The sequence below is a fragment of the Macrobrachium rosenbergii genome, chromosome 11 (genome assembly GCF_040412425.1).
Source record: "Macrobrachium rosenbergii isolate ZJJX-2024 chromosome 11, ASM4041242v1, whole genome shotgun sequence".
Classification (NCBI taxonomy): domain Eukaryota; kingdom Metazoa; phylum Arthropoda; class Malacostraca; order Decapoda; family Palaemonidae; genus Macrobrachium; species Macrobrachium rosenbergii.
Window position 1 is genome coordinate 2,346,761 of NC_089751.1, and position 16,877 is coordinate 2,363,637.

Here is a 16,877-nt window from a genome sequence, read left to right on the forward strand (position 1 = left end):
AACAAAAATATTGCACTGGTGTGTGAAACAAGCTCTGTAGAAATGTATTTTAATTTAAATACATTCATTAATACATGTACTGAACGCTGGTAAGCAAAGAGTACTCATGAAGCTGAGGGTTTTAGACCGTGTATTTGATTATTTGATTACAGGCATAAATCTAGGCAACTTCATACCTTGAAAGAACCTCTGGCTATTTTGCAGTAGTTCTATGCCCACAACCATTAGCATTTTCAGGCCTCTGACAACATTACATAATTAAGCGTACTCTGATTACTTTCAATGGCTCCATAAGTACTAATATTGGATATAATGTTGTCAAGATTATTGTTTTAATTAAGTGGTGGCTTATCAAGCCTTCTTGTTACTCTGTATTTCTATACATTATCACTCTGTATTTCTGTACATTAATCACTTAGGATGAGCCTTCTAATTCCTTACTGGTGGCCTATTAAAATAGTAGGCTACCTAAGAATTGGTGACTCAGTGTTGCATAATTTTGTGCATCAATGTATTAATGGCCAGACTATCTTGTTACCCACTTGTGTAGGTACTAACTAGGCCTTGTATTATATGATCTCTAATCAAGAGACTGGCAGTGTAATTAGCATGTTACAGTAAGTAAAAACTAGAATTTACTTATTCCCACTGTATAAAGGTAACAACAGCACAATAAACTTGAACGTGACCACAGACATACTGTCAGAGTTAGCTTGGTATTCTCCACTTGGTTGTACATAAAAATAAATAATATCTCTCGTGTTAGGGTTCTTTCCTATTAGTAATAAGCAAGTATCTTCTATTGAGAAGATTCATCAGGTCAAGTCTTCAAAGAATAAGCTGTTTCCTGCTGTAGAGTAGACGGTACTGCAGTAGGTATTTGACAAGCATAAGGTTGAGCTAAATGCTAAAAAATTTATGAATATACGAAGTCACTGACTTAGGAGCAGGTTGATGGTCAAGGCCTTTTCAACCACACACCTTCACCATGTATTGTCATAAACATTTTACGTTGTCAGCTTATTACAATGAGAAATTGAAGCAGAAGTTAAGAGATATAATCACTTCACTACCTTGGATCCAAGTTACTAGCATAATTCCATGGTATCCTCCATCGTAAGTGTTTAATCTTAAAAGAATAAGTTGTATCTTTCTTTGCTAGAAAGAATATAAAAGTCCCTTGGATCCTTCTTTGCTAGAAAGATATAAAAGTCCCTTGGATCTTTCTTTGCTTAGAAAGGATATACAAGTCCCTTGGATCTTTCTTTGCTTAGAAAGGATATACAATTCCCTTGGATCTTTTTTGCTTAGAAAGGATATAAAAGTCCCTTGGATCTTTCTTTGCTTAGAAAGGATATAAAAGTCCCTTGGATCTTTTTTTGCTTAGAAAGGATATACCAGTTCCTTGGATCTTTGCTTAGAAAGGATATACAAGTCCCTTGGATCTTTCTTTGCTTAGAAAGGATATAAAAGTCCCTTGGATCTTTCTTTGCTTAGAAAAGATATAAAAGTCCCTTGGATCTTTCTTTGTTTAGAAAGGATATAAAAGTCCCTTGAACCTTTCTGTAGAGAGGATATAAAAGTCCCTTGGATCTTTCTTTGTTTAGAGAGGATACAAAAGTCCCTTGGATCTTACTGAAATGACCAAGTGTATTGCACATTTTGATTAATAATCTTTCACTGAATCACAAAAAAAACATCACTATCTACCCCTAGAATCAGATCAGATGCATAAAGTAACCTTAACTTTCTCATCACTGTTTTAATGAAACTTTGACTTATCTTTATGGCTTTGATAAGGTCTCCATGAAATTCACTTCCAGAACCTTTCTACTTTCTTCATTTTTTGTACCTGTATGGGCAATACCTCCAATAGTGTTGTTGGTGAACACTAGATCTTCCTTGTTGCTCTGTTCATTCTCCAGCTGTATGCCTTTTGAGTGATGTCAGTTCATAATTGCATTTATAGTGGCATAATGAGATGCCATACTTATCTGGAAGTTTAGCAGTGTTTGATCGCTGGACAGAGACTACCTTGTGGGAGAAGACCTATGGTGCTCTTCTGGGTTGATAGTAGTTTCTGTATATTTCGAGAGTTAAAAATAACTTAACTTTTGTGCATGTTATCTGTTTTGGGTATTCTGTAAGACCCTGCTAGGATAGAAGTACAAACACTTGAGTCTGGGGTGACATGGGGACCTAGACTAAAGGTATTAACAATATTCTGGCAAAAATTATTCAGTAACACATTTGTTGGGTACTGAAGAGAGCACCATTAAATGGGTTACTTGCAGACTAAATTAGTGCAATCTTGATTGTAACTTAATATGGGAATAAGCAGATAAAGTTGCAGTTATAAATGTGCCATCTCTCTCTCTCTCTCTCTCTCTCTCTCTCTCTCTCTCTCTCTCTCTCTCTCTCTCTTTTTATATTTTCAGCTGCATATAATCGGAATCTCATTGTACTTTCATAACTAAACAAGAAGCTTTCTTGTTAATTTTATTCAACAAAAGGTCTGAACAAAGGGCTCATTTCCTTAAGTTTTCAAGCAAATTGGTTTTATATTACTTATAGATTTTGTAGTGGTAAGAAAGAGGTCGTAGATGGAAGAGAAGGTTTAAATTAGAGTGACAATAGATATCTGGCAGTAATCTTTCAAATATTTAGGAGCAATGATATTCAGTACAGTTTCTCTTGGGTTGGAATTTAGTAAAAGACAAAGAAGACAATTTGCGTGTATGTATATGGTTGCTTGTGTATGCATGTATGCGTGTTTATTGAAATCATACACATTCACATTTACTCACATATGGTGTGTATGGGTGCGTGTGTGTGTGAATGCAAAAATGAATATCTCGCTACATAGAAAAAAGAATAAGAATTGGAAAATATTATTCAAAAATGCACCCTTGGCCTTGGTGGCTCCTGAAATACCTGAATTTCATAATAGAAAAAAGTTATTCATACGTATAATTAATTACTTACATTAAAGGTGACAATTATCACTAAGAAATTGCCCTTCTAGTTCCACCAACCAGCCGGTGGTGGAGAACCTTACAAGCTTGTTAGCCACAGGAACAAGGCTTCATTCAGCCAATGAGGAAAGCCAATAGAATAGTCAGCCATGTTGAGGTGCTTATTGGTCAAGGGTAAATCATCACTAGGTGAGGGCTTAGCTTAGTCTTGAAGAGGCCATTGTGTCGTGAAGGTGTGTTGGGGCTAGGCTGTGCAAATTTTATAGTTGGAAGACGCCACCTCTCTCTCTCTCTATATTGGCTGCTTCGTCCTGACTCCTGATTACTAGGGGCTCTCTCTGATAGTGTCTTGTAAGTAGGTGTTCCTTCTAGTGTGTTTTCAATTTAGGAATATGTTAACATCCATTTTGTACCAGTTTTTGTAGTTGGTAGACGCCATATTTTTCGGTGTATTGTCGTCTTCGTCCTCAGAAAATGGGCAAGACTTGACCAGTGCCTCTCTGATAATATCTAGTTAGTAGGTGTTCCGTGTCGTGTATTTTAAATTTAGGAATACAGTGTCAAGTGTTGTATGATGATGTATCATTGCTGAACCAACAAATGGTCTGGTAATTAGGAAGTGCTTTTACCTGGGGATTTAGAATTGTCCCTCAGTGAAACTTGATTAAAATGTGGTAATAAATCATGAAATTGTTCAAATCCAGTGCTGCTTGATGTAGCATTATTGCAGAATCAAGAAAGATCTGGTGAACAGGAAATGGTTTTACCTGGCGAGTTAGAATGTTTCCAAGTGAAACCTGATTAAAAACTTGGTGGTAAATCATGAAATGTCTAAGATTATGCTGTTTCCAGGAAAAGTCTTCCAGGCACGGTCATTGGCCGTTAAAAGTTCAGTGCCCCATCTAGTGAACTTAGCATCACAGGAATGATAATTCTACAGAAGAGCTCGTTTATTATTATAGTTTTTTGACTGGGCAATATAGAAAAGGGTGTGTATAATGTAGCACAGGTGAGATAGTATGAGAAATATATCGAGATCATTTGATAAATTTACTTTTTGTGTATATTTTTCACGTTCATACACGGGCGGTATGAACGACGTCCCGTGGAGCTTCCCTGTAAAATTACCACAAATTTATATTTGTGTAAAATTACCACTTAAGTCTGTATTTCTGCAAGGATAGGGTCATTGAATTTGTGTATCTTTATTTTCGTGTGGTTAGGGTCACTGCAGTTAGGTATACCTGCGTGGGTATTTGCGCACCAATCTTGTATTGTTTTTCATAGACTGGGTATCTTTTAGGAAAGGCAGGTGGCTGTTTGTACTCAACAATATCTGCTGAACAAGTCTGTCAATTGAGGCTTTCAGGGTGTGTTTTTTCTTGATGATGATAAGTATTCATACGGTTTTTTTTCCGCGTTTTAACAGGCATTAGACCTCGAGTTATACAATTAAAACTACGTGTGTATTTTATCCAAAAAAGCTGCACGTCATGTTTCTCGTTCCAGTGTGTTTTTTTTCTTGATGTTAATACGTCTACATACGTTGTTTTCCCCTGCATTTTAACAATCATGAGACCTCGAGTTATACAATTAAAAATACGTGTGTATTTTATCCAAAAAGCTGCACGGCAAGTTTCTTGTAAAACACCATTTTTAGTGTTGGTGCCAAAGCCCGAACCTTGTTGCAAGGTCTGCCCAATGTGTTTTGACTGATTTCTCCTATTTAGAGGGTGCTGATTTCAGATCTGAATGATGCCACACTGGCAGGCTTCAGGGTTTTGAGATATTCAAGATGGCCGCCAATATGGATACCGCAATATGTAAATATTGGTCTCTTGATCATTACTTTGATAAATTATCATTATTAGAGGTATATTCTGTTAGGATTCACAAAGAAACGAATAACGTGTGCCAGAATGTTTATATTCTATATGAAATATCTCATTTCATCATTAAAACTGCTTCAAAATTACAATAATAGGTTTTCCGCACGTTATTAACTTTTAGCAATAAATATCTCAAAGACTATTCATTTCAGGCAAAATTCAAGCAATACTTACACCCAGAAAGATGAATCATAATTACCAGACATTTGAGCATAGAATCAAAATACAAAGCAATGAAAAAAAAAAAATTATTATTCAACTACGTCATTACTTTACTATTTTCAATAAACGATGCAAAATATGCTTTGAAATACTATATTGTCTTTTGCTTTGAAAAGTTTAATATGCGCAATATGCAGAAGGATATGCTAGTCTTCAGTTTCCTCTATATGCTCTTCATTAACATCACTGTCTTCGTCGTCACTCATGTCACGTCTTGTCCAAAGATTATAGCAGTTCCCACATGCACTGCAAGCACAAAAGATTGTACAAGATGGCTGACTATTCATGCAACCACACCTTCGAGATTTGCATGACTCATTACCAGAGCATCCACACTGATTCATCTGCAGAATCTCTTCTGGAGCTGATTTGGTATTTGGAGGAGTTGTTACAGGAGAAAGGGACTCTTGAATGTTCCTCTTTTTGTCAGCCGTATAATATAGGGTCAAGGTTTGGAGGATCTGGCCCCTTCACATGTTTCCAGATACACACTTGAAGGTGAGCACGCTTCACATTTTCTATTAATGCCTCAGTGGTTGGTGGCAAGGACTTCAGTGCTGGCATCCTAGTGACCTTTCTATTACCTGATTTTGCCAACCACACCTGATAACAAGCCTCTGACAAAGTGTTTTTATGGCAACCATAGCACGCGACAATAAACTTGCTGGCTTCATCGACAATAGCACTAAAGTCACTTTGTTCATCTCCTGTTTTTTTTCAGTATATACCCCTTCCTCAGGATCTTGATAGCTGTAGTCTTTCCAATGCCCCACATGTAAGCTGTCGTGTCGCATCCAGTGAGTGCATGGCCTGCTAACAAATCTTCAATTATGTCCTGATGTTTGATCACTGTGCCAGAAATACTGCAGACTGATCTCTTGGCACTTGTCCCTTCCATTACAACAGAAATGTTAATGTTGTTACTATGGTAATGGTGTGCAAGAAGGAGGAACACATCAGTGTCATCACAAATAACTTTGATTGAACACCCTCCTTCTCTTGCAAGATGAATCATCTGTTGTACAATAACATCTCCCTCTTCATGTGTAGTTTTGAGGTCATATCTTCTACAAACAAGCTCCTTGTTCAACCTGAACTAGAACTGGGTTACCTCCTGTAAGGACTAGCTTGTGTTTGTAAGCTTCATGAGATGATGGTAGAGATATCCTTGATGGCAATTGCTGGCAAATAAGTTCAATCAGTTGCTTCTTGTTGTATGTAACATTGAGGATAAGACAATGTTTTGGTAGGGGCATATCTAGCCTCAGTTGGTACTGTCAGGTAACGCCTCCTGTATGTCCACTCCTTGTTCTATCTTTAATACTGTAATCATAGCTTGTGCGTGATGTAGTCAACAAAGCTATCAATGTAGTCATGGATGGCCTCTTTTGCACATCCATCAATGATTAGCACTTCTTGAATTAGTTGATCCCTGTAGTTTGAGCGAGAAGATTGCTCAACCTGCAGATTCGTCTTTAATACTAATTTGTCTTGTTATTCTCATAAGGCCACTTCATCAAATATTGATGTTGGCACTGGAGCAAGTTCATGGTTAAATACATGCTTCAAATCAATGCCTGTTGTTGCCAAAATACCCAGTACTCTAGAGTATATCAGAGCAGTGTCAAATGTGTATGATGGACCAATAGTAATGCTCTTCTTAGTGTCAGACAGTGTTTTAACTCTGGTTCGAATTGGATTATGGAACCCTGCCGGCCATGATTCATGAAATTCTACCATCTGTTCATTTCCGATGGCAACTGCTTCATCAACATTCACTTGGCTATATTTCACAACCCCAGAAGCTATGTTGACAAGGCCATCTTGATGTTCATCTGGACTCAAAGGATCAATGAAAGGTGACAGCTTCTCACAGATTTTCTTTCTGTCAGTTTCATCAGCATGTCGGCGAGTATCCGACTCCTCCTTGTGTGAAATAACATGTACCTGATTATAGTTTTCTTTCATTTCAACAAGGTCTTTAACAAGCTGGCTGCAGTGGTGTAAACTAAGTGCCCATCTCTTCATGGCAGCTGGTTTAAGAGTAATGCCCACCAGTCCTCCAGGGCCATGGCCATATCTCATGAATGTGGTTTCTATGAACATATCAGACCACATCCCATTCCAGATGCCTGCTTGATGCCGCATTACATGTTCTCCTTTCATGAAAGAATTAAGGACCTCCCTTGGCAGTTTGTTACGACTTGAGGGAATGCTTTACTTTCGAGTAAATGAAAATAAGCTGTTTTACCCAAACTCCGGAACACATTTTGAATGCAACACCATTCTTTTAAATTTTTTTGTTTTATTTATTTTTTTTTTTTTTGATTACTCACATTGGGGTCATGAACTATTTAAAATTTTAGCCTTAGGAACTATGATATTCCGCTGATTATTTTGAAATTACGCTGGTAATCTGGTGGTTATAGGTAGGCTATCAATGGTAACGAATTTCTATTACAATTCTGTGTTTAGAACCAACCTGCTGTCTGACTTTTTAAGACAAAATGAGTACCTAGACATCGGAACCATCTAACAACAACATTTTCAGAGAGTTAGGTTCTCGAATTGTATAGGAAAGTAGCCCTGAAAATTTATTAGGCTAATGCTCCCTAGTTTTCATTTTCAACTTTTTTTTAAAACATTTAAAAGTGATTATTAACAATTTCTTCCCGTAACCAAATCATCTGCGCCTGCGCAGTGATTACGCTTCAGAGTAAGGCGTTAAAGTTAAGGATTCTTATCCCATTTCGATGTAAAATTTCAATTGCATTTATAGGTAGACCTACACTGAGATTGTGTGTGTGATTAAGGCGTATCTCAGGCAATTATTCTTTCGTAAATAATTAAAGTTTCCAATCCTTGTCATTTTTTTAAAATCTTCAATGTTCAATTTCCATTGAGAGAGAGAGAAAGAGAGAGAGAGAGAGAGAGAGAGAGAGAGAGAGAGAAGCATTTTGGAAAGTGTAGATTTGAGAAAGTGTAGAGAGCAGAAGACTTGAGAGAGAGAGAGAGAGAGAGAGAGAGAGAGAGAGAGAGAGAGAGATCAGCATTTTGGAAAGTGTAGATATGCAAAGACTTGAGAGAGAGAGAGAGAGAGAGAGAGAGAGAGAGAGAGAGAGAGAGAGAGAGACTGACTGACTGACTGACTGCGGAGGTCCTCGATGAGGTAATCCTACCCCTCACAAGGGTGAAACCATTCGCAAGCACTGACTTAAAGCAATGGCATTTCGACAGTTAACTAATGGTGAATGACCTCCCTTTGGCCTTATATGAACAGGAGTGTGTTTGAGCTGGAATTGACAAACTGCTGATCCAAAAGAGGTGGTTTTAACAATTTTGTTTTCAGACGAAACTGTTTCGAGTTGAATGAAGATGCGATTTGCTACTGATCCGTGAAAAATATTGCTTAAATCACCTATAGGCTCATGCACCATGCGCCTAATTGTAGGCCTTGTGGATAACAGTAACTATCAGGATTTTGTTAATGATAATTAGGATCTTATGGGCCTTGTGGATGTCGATAATTATCAGGATTTTGTTAATAATAATAATTATGATTTAACATCGTCAGCGGTCACGCGCCTAATTGTAAGCTTTGTGGATAACAGTAACTATCAGGATTTTGTTAATGATAATTAGGATCTTAAGGGGCTTGTGGATGTCGATAATTATCAGGATTTTGTTAATAATAATTATGATTTGACATCGTCAGCGGTCACTTGAAAGCCGTTTAAAAAGCTATCACTCATCGAAGTTGTCACTTCATTGTGACTGTCAACGCTTCTACCAGATTTTATTGCTTGACATTGTATATGAGTCAGTGTTAATATGATGAATAGGCCTTAAACAGTGCGAGAGTTCTGTATTTTATCCTTTTCACAAACGAGGTGACTCATTGGTAAAAGCAACACTGGCCACCACTTGCATCATGCATAGGGCTACAGTAACTGACAGCTTTTTAAAGCGTTACATACGATTAACCATTTTACAGTTAATACGATCAAGACATTCTGAAAGCGTTCTATATTTTATCCGTTTTACAAACGAGGTGGCACAATGGTACAAGCAATACTGGCTACCATTTCCAGCCTCCATAGGCCTACAGTAACTGATAGCTTTTTAAAGCATTAATGCGATCAAGACATTCTGAATTCAGTATAATCAAGAGACTACAGTTAATGCGCTCTTTTCGTAAATATAGCGCAGGATAAGAAAGGAATTATACTAAAAAATCTGTTACTAAAATGTGAAAGTGATTAATACAGAAATTAAACAATAGGAATTTCCTACATCAAGAAAGGTTACATTGTATATGCATAAATGTTACAGGAGGTAAACAATATGAATTTCTGAAATACAAAACTCAAAAGGTTACATTCTTAGTTGGGGAAAAAAATTTAATTTGTGCTATGGAAAACAGACGTCACGCTGGACTAAGTAAAATTAAATATATTTCACACCGGAAAAAAAGTGTGTCGACTTCATTCAGTAATAACCAGAATTCAAGGTGGTAGCCATTATTACTCAAAATACCACAAGAGTAACCCAAAAATTTTTGGCATAATGGCACACTAATCTCATGAAGTGTGGATTTAATGATTCACATAAATATTTACCTAAGGTTCACAAGACAAATACAGCACAAATTACAGTATTGTATGTTGTTCTTTAAGCTGGGCAAACAAAAATAAGGACATAAACAGTTTCTAAGAACAAAATTTAATTCAGTTGTAACTGTCTTTAGTGTGCATAGCTGTACAGTTCTTGAAAATGTAAATCTTTGCAGTTACACAGTATTCACATAGATTTGGCGTACTAACCCAGAGGACCAGTCAGTGCCTAAAAAAACAGCAGATATATGCGAAAGGGGAAAAAAACAGAACATTACTTGGTAAAACTAAGAAACACTTTAGACTTACTATTTAAACATTGCTAGCCAGATAAAATGGTCTGTATTCAACAATATTACCCAGAGGACACTGCCAGTGGCCTATAAAACCAGCAGTTATGCGAATATCAGGAAAGGGAAAAAAATGAACAGGACATTACTTGGTAAAACTAAGAAACGATTTAGATTTACTATTTAACCATTGCTAGCCAGATAAAAAGTTTTTATTCAACACTACTACCCAGAGAACACTGTTAGTGTGTAAAAAATTATTATTTTAATTCCAGGAGTTTGAAAATGAACATAATATTAGTTGTAAATCTAAGAAACAAGTACTAATTTAGACATGTCACCTCAAATGGTACACTGCATGAACTACTGAAATCACAAAACCAAGGTTATGGTGTATAGAAAATATATATAAACTATAGCCCTCCTGGACTAATATAAAAGGAATAAAAATATGCACATTATTTTATAGAAAAAAAGCTTTCCTGACAAAACCATGCAATTAATTGCTTAGAGAAAAAGTGACCAGTTAAGTGGTATAACCCTATGGTAATTGTATACTAAGGTACACGTATAACAAGTTATATAACTAGAAACTTTGTACTCTGTAAAAGTAATCAGGAAGTTAGGGAGGGTACTATATACATAGTCAGACAAATCACTTTCATGGAACATGAGCCTAAACATTCATGCGTATAGAGCCAAATTTTCCCAGGTGGTTTGACTTCGATGAAACCACCTTCACTAACATCTCTTGTAAGGCACTTTATATCATATACATTGCCAATTTCATGGCTGTATTTGCCTCCTCAGTGACTTTTAGAGGAGCCCTAATGTCCTCCCCAGAAATATGTCTTCCTCAAGTAGTAAAGTGAATTCTTGTACTGTGGGCCCAACTTGTGTGGGTACAGAGCCGTTATTTCAATTATATTTTCATGTAACATGCGAAGGTAAACTAGGTCCCTTTGTAACCAGAAGCCAACGAGAATTGTGTTCGGACCTATCAGCACATTCAGATCAGAAATAATTTGGTCAAGTGTTATTTGTTCGTTTATCAAGTGGCGTTTCTCCAGCCCGCTGAGCTAGGTGTTGTAATCCAAAATATTCCCCTCCGGTTTGACTATCCTTTCGTAGATAGTCGTGCAGAATGAGTCTACGAGGGATACGCAAGCCACCTCCATGCCCTTCTCCGTGTAGACAAGACCCCATTTTAAGGAATAGATCGTCTTCGCCGGATTGGGGTTGTATTTCGTCTGTCTGAAATTTTCCAACGCTCCGGGGGGCAAATGATTATGGATGTGTTGCCTGGCTTGCTTGCAAGGTTTCCCGGTACTTTTCCTCCCACAGCACCGGTACTTCTTGGTGTACGTGGTCTTAAAAGGGTGGTAACGATAGGTCTGTCTCTTGGCTTTGCCCTCATGGTCTACTTCGAAGACCGCGTCACAGCGCGTGCATTTCCTCGACAGTACGGTAGACTTAGTTCTTCCGTTTCTGACTCTTGGGACTCTTGGTAGGTCTTCAAAATGGCTCTCGTGGGGTCATCAGGATGCGCTCTTGGAAACCCAAAAGTTTCAAGTTCCTCTGGTCTAAGTTTCAGTTCCCACAGTTTATTGTACGTTGCCTGGGTCATGATCTGCGTGCACGGAAAGATGTACGTGAGTTAAGAGTATATGCGTGCACATGTGCGTTTAATTTGTGTAGCTTTTGCTAAGGGCTGACTGGATATGACTCTGCCCCAGAGAGAGAGAGAGAGAGAGAGAGAGAGAGAGAGAGAGAGAGAGAGAGAGAGAGAGAGAGAGAGAGAGAGAATTTATCATACGAGACACCAAAACTCTACAGAGAAGATATGTAACCAAAAGTGAGAGAGAGAGAGAGAGAGAGAGAGAGAGAGAGAGAGAGAGAGAGAGAGAGAGAGAGCGTGTGTATTTAGGAAGCCAAGACGAGAGGTAGGATCAGGTCTACCCACCCACACTGCACAACGATTGTGCCAAATCTCTATTAATAACAATCCATTTCATTATTTTTAGATGACGTGATGCATTTTCAACAGACATTCGATATTAATCAATATTTAGCCCGTCTTCGTGTAACACAAGACAATATATTCCAGGCGTTATTTTGTGGAGTTATCGTTTGGGCAAAACGAATCAATTAGGTTTAACTGTCTTCGATTTTTTTCCTTAATTACAGCATTGCGCCGAAAATGCGAGCGTCTAGGGTGCATGCTGAAGGATCCGTATACAGTATTGGTGAGAGAGAGAGAGAGAGAGAGAGAGAGAGAGAGAGAGAGAGAGAGAGAGAGAGAAGAATCAACTTCGTGGAAGTATGTTTTCGTCACTTAACTGCTCATTCAGATAAAATATTTTTAAAAAATAGGCCTAAACATTTCTTCTTGATAACGAACAGATAAAAAAAGTGGAAACGTCACTTTACTGATTTTACTTATAAATAAATTCAGTCTCAGCCTAAAATAATAAATATGAATTATTAAAAAATGGAGGCACTGAGAATCATAATTGCCCCACAATAGGCCTACAAATGTCACCACACGTGCTAAAAAACATTCCTAAATAACTTTGTACAATAATGATTGTACCGAGAGCACAAATACCTTTATCAGAGTCGAAGAGATGAAATCTATTCTCAATTATCCTTGAGCACAAATTGCATATGGCCGCGCGTTTACTGCATATCCATACTCCTAAGTGATGCTGGTATAGGTCTATCGTTCCCCTGTACATAGGATTTCTGCCTTAGCCATATACTGTAATTATCGTACAGCATATAGATTAGAACTTTCGTTATTATAAAGGTTACAAAATTTGTAATGATACTATACTGTACATGTCTTTATTCTTTTCCAAAGGGAGAGGCATAATCTAACTAGCGTTAATTCGCACGACTCGCATTAATAAAGAATAATTGATCTGGAAGCAGCGTGACGCTTCAATCCAGGCGCAAGCATCACGACGCGTTCCCTTAGACCTATGGTGTACATCTTTAGGCCTGTATGAATCGTGATTGCATACACCCATTCCCGTATCAAGTGGTATTCTTACAGAATAGTAAATAAACAAACAAATTAATATAAACGTAAAGAATACCGACTGGTTAATCAGTATTGTGAAATTTGCGTTGAGAACGTGTTCAGATTACCAGGAGATGGGCTGAAATTGTATAGAATTACCATATTGCAATCTACATTACAAGCTATCATTATGATTCAAAATCAGGCCTATTCCCTGCACGGTACAAATGATAAGGTTTAGATACGTATGTCATTGATAACTTATTCAATACAGCCATTGGCTTACTAAGGGAATATTTCGGGTAAAACTCAAACCTACAGTGTGGAAATAATTAGTAAGGTAGAATTTTCTAAATATCCTGTCGAGGCTTGCGTGTCATTGTTTGTAATGGTTGTAGAAGCTTGTAGAAGTCATTTAAGAAAACCCACAAAAGCACGAAAGTGAAATTTATGTAGTTATGTATCTTTCATCATTTTAAATAAAGGGCTGAACTTAGAAATTATTATTATTATTATTATTATTATTATTATTATTATTATTATTTATCAAATCTGAACTACAGCACTGTCATTTCTTTTGCAGGAGGATGTGACTTCATTCGGATTTAGAGAGAGAGAGAGAGAGAGAGAGAGAGAGAGAGAGAGAGAGAGAGAGAGAGAGAGAGAGAGATACACTTCAGCATTCTCTCTCTCGACTTTTTTTTTGCAAGAAACAGAGCTACTTCTGCAAATACTTCAAGAATTATACTGTGTAGGCATTGTCCAATAGGCCCCAAAGCAAGAATATCCTCCTTCCTTTGTGTTATGAGAAGCAGAATATATATATAGTGCAAATATTCAAGTTTTACTGCATAGGCCCAAGTATTGTCCAGTAGGCCTAAAAAAAAAACACTATCGCGCCTAGTAAGCAAGTGTTAAAAAGGCATAGAACACTTATCAAGTCCAGCCAGAATTTTAAGAAATGCAGCGGAAGTGGTGGGCCTGCAGTATATATGTTTACACAAGCACAAGACCCACTCAAGATTCTGCGGTGGCCTGCCAAACGTAGGGGGTAAGTTATCAGTGTTTATTGTATTTTAGGGTATAATATAAACTTGAAATTCTTCCATAACTTATGAACACAGGACCTCGTAGCGACTATGGTACTTTTGTATAGAAACATCTTTATTTTCAAACATACTTATACAAAAGTGCAAGTGCGTTACAATAGGTGGTATTTATATACGCTCTCTCTCTCTCTCTCTCTCTCTCTATAAATATATATATATATATATATATATATATATATATATATATATATATATATATACTGTATATATATATATATATGTATATATATATATATATATATATATATATATATATATACAGTATATATATATATATATATATATATATATATATATATATATATATATATATATACAGTATATATATATATATATATATATATATATATATATATATATATATATATATATATAATATATATATATATATATATATATATATATATATATAAAGCTGAAATTGTAGACTGTATTCCCAACTCTCAAATAAATTCTGCCTTCTAAACATACATTATATTTCCTTTCCAGGCTAACACTGGAACCAGCCACCCTCTCCCAGCATGAACAGAAGAAAATAAACTATGCTATTAATCATATCAAATCCGAAGTGGTGGTCACAAACATTAATATGGATAAAGGAAAGAGAGAGACCAAGATTTTTTATGGACGTAGCCAACGAGAGATTCTTATCGATAGGCGCCAAAGATAAGTGATGAACGCCAGTTTTCCATTTTTTGGTGTTTGTTAAATCCTTTCTAATTAGACCTCTCTCTCTCTCTCTCTCTCTCTCTCTCTCTCTCTCTCTCTCTCTCTCTCTCTCTCTCTCATCGTTTGTCGATTTTCTTGAGATGACAGGTCTTTATATACTGTGTGTGTGTGTGTGTGTGTGTAGTTTTGATGATTTGCTTGAAATAACAGGTCATTATACTCTCTCTCTCTCTCTCTCTCTCTCTCTCTCTCTCTCTCTCTCTCTCTCTCTCTCTCTCCTTCCTATGCTTGTTTTTTTGGGATGTTGTTATATTAGTGAGGTCAGTGTTGTATGGCCAGAGAGAGAGAGAGAGAGAGAGAGAGAGAGAGAGAGAGAGAGAGAGAGAGAGAGAGAGAATGTGGATTAACTCTTAACACAGAACGAATGATTTAGCAGTCGGTATCAGGGAACAAATGAAAGCCTTTTTCGAATGAGATTGCAGCCTACACTAACAGTTGCAATTTACTTATATAAAGTTAACAGGCCCATATATTTCTGGAGAGAATAAAAATTAATTAGATCTCTCATTTTTAAAATTTTCGTTCATATCTTTTCCATTAGAAGCCGGAAATCAGACAGTATTTGAAAAAGGGCAGTTTTCAAGCATTGTATCTGTTTCAAATTTTATTTTATCCGTTCACATATTATAAAAGTAATATTAATTTGCCGGCCTATATATTTCTGGCGAGGATAAATTTTAAAGATTTCTCATTTTTGACATTTTTGTTTATATTTCATAAAAAGTTTAAAAGGACCGTTTTCAAACATTTTTGAAGAAAAAATTTTTTTGTCTGTTCCAGATTTGACTTTATTCGTTCATATATCATGAAAATAACATTAAATTGCATTAACTTGAGTCCATTTGCCAGCAAAATTCACCTCGGGTAACCGAAAGTGCAGTTTATATGGTATAAGTACATTAATAATGATTCTTTTTTTTTTTAGGTCAAGGGGCGTTTTGACTGATTAATCAAGTCTGACTACAAAGCAACTCTGAAGACAAAATTATTCTTGCAACTGTGGCCAGTTACTCCTGAATGGCAAGGAAGAATAGGCCTATCACTTTTTCCTTGTTTCAAGCGAAGGTGCAAAGCATCACTACCTTAATACATTTCAAACTTGTATTTTAATATTTTACTTACATTTTTATTATCAGTTTGTTAATTTATCTGTTTTTCTAATAACTGATTTCTTTGTATTTCTCATTATCTTCTGTTTTACTTCTTTCGAATGAACACCATATTCTCTGGAAGCTTCGGAATTTCAAGTCAGTGGTCCCTGTGGTGGGCTTGTTCCATATGAACAGGGTTCATCTGTATAATAATAATAATAATAATAATAATAATAATAATAATAATAATAATAATAATAATTGCCTAAAGAACTATGTGGTTTATGCTCAATATATCTAAGAAAATAGCGATAATACAAACGATTGTAGCTCATTTTATTATCGTTGATCTAGCTTTTAGTAAGATGGCGGGACATGTGTACCTGATTAGGCTTAGATTTTGCATGATGATGCACTCTTGATATATTGCGCGAATTCTCTGAACTTTCACGAAAATTGTTCTCGTCATTTTCAATATTTCAGCCAGTTGGTTATCTCAGATGCCCCGAATAAAAAATATAAGCTCCAATATTGAATTAGTCCCATGTAGTATGTTACTCTTTTGGTTTAGGTTTCTAATGACCTAAATGTGAAAAGTAAAGAATGCAACAGACAGTTTTGTTTATTGAAAGATCCAGCATGATGTTATTTACAGTTCACAAGATTCTGAATGAAAATGCTTCGGAGCTTTTCGTAATCAACTAACATTCGATGTAACAAGTTTTAACCTACCACTACTGTATATTATTATTATTATTATTATTATTATTATTATTATTATTATTATTATTATTATTATTATTATTATTATTATTATTATTATTATGGAAGAAACCCACCACAGGGGCCATTGGCTTAAAATTCAAGCTTCTAAAGAATATGGTGTTCAGTCGATAGAAATAACAGATAGTAATGGGAAATACAGTAAGAAAAG

At 36.2% G+C, this 16,877-nt stretch overlaps 2 long non-coding RNA genes across 2 annotated transcripts; one reads left to right on the forward strand and one right to left on the reverse strand.

Moving 5' to 3' along the window:
- The first annotated feature begins 3,176 nt into the window (after positions 1 to 3,176).
- Positions 3,177 to 14,799, forward strand: LOC136843543 (uncharacterized). The gene is made up of 3 exons (XR_010854561.1): positions 3,177 to 3,326; positions 13,598 to 14,065; positions 14,613 to 14,799. It is a non-coding gene; the product is annotated as an uncharacterized lncRNA (long non-coding RNA).
- On the reverse strand, positions 9,326 to 12,727 carry LOC136843085 (uncharacterized). The gene is made up of 2 exons (XR_010854440.1): positions 12,598 to 12,727; positions 9,326 to 11,619 (listed from the first exon to the last, which is right to left on the reverse strand). It is a non-coding gene; the product is annotated as an uncharacterized lncRNA (long non-coding RNA).
- Positions 14,800 to 16,877: the final 2,078 nt, after the last annotated feature.